The sequence below is a fragment of the Magnolia sinica genome, chromosome 9 (genome assembly GCF_029962835.1).
Source record: "Magnolia sinica isolate HGM2019 chromosome 9, MsV1, whole genome shotgun sequence".
In the NCBI taxonomy this organism is placed as follows: Eukaryota; Viridiplantae; Streptophyta; class Magnoliopsida; order Magnoliales; family Magnoliaceae; genus Magnolia; species Magnolia sinica.
Window position 1 is genome coordinate 28,064,786 of NC_080581.1, and position 632 is coordinate 28,065,417.

The window sequence follows — 632 nt, forward strand, 5'->3', positions numbered from 1 at the left end:
CTTTCAAGAGATATAATCCACCATTCTCCTTTAATTGAGTCGGCCTAGACGTGGTGTTCGCCAGTGGGTAATAGTCCCATGATTGTGTTTTTTCAGCGAGACTATCGAGGTAATCCCATACCTCGTCAACATCTTTGTTGATGAACTCTCCATTACACATTGTCTCGACCATTTGGCGCATGGAAGATGCCAGTCCATCGTAGAAAAAATTTGTAATGCGCCACGTTTCAAATCCGTGTTGTGGGCATGAACTGACCAAATCTTTGAACCTTTCCCAACATTGGAAGAATGTTTCATCTTCCTTTTGGGCAAAGTTCATGATCGCTTTTCTGAGGGTAATTGTTTTATGATGTGGGAAGAATTTTTTTATGAATTCCCTCTGCATGTCGTTCCATGTGCCAATGGATCTAGGACGCAGTGAATGTAACCACGTCTTAGCTTTCTCTTTTAAGGAAAAAGGAAAGAGTTTCAACCTAATTGTATCCTCAGATACATTAGGAAAACATAATGTAGCTATTATCTCATCGAACTCTTTCAAATGTAAATATGGACTTTCAGATTCAAGTCCATGGAATTTGGCAAGGAGTTGGATAACTCCTGGCTTGATGTCCATTTGTCCTGTATTTTCAGGA

General features: G+C 40.0%; 1 non-coding gene across 1 annotated transcript; it reads left to right on the plus strand.

Moving 5' to 3' along the window:
* The first annotated feature begins 230 nt into the window (after positions 1-230).
* On the plus strand, positions 231-337 carry LOC131257285 (small nucleolar RNA R71). The gene has a single exon (XR_009177293.1). It is a non-coding gene; the product is annotated as a small nucleolar RNA R71 (small nucleolar RNA).
* Positions 338-632: the final 295 nt, after the last annotated feature.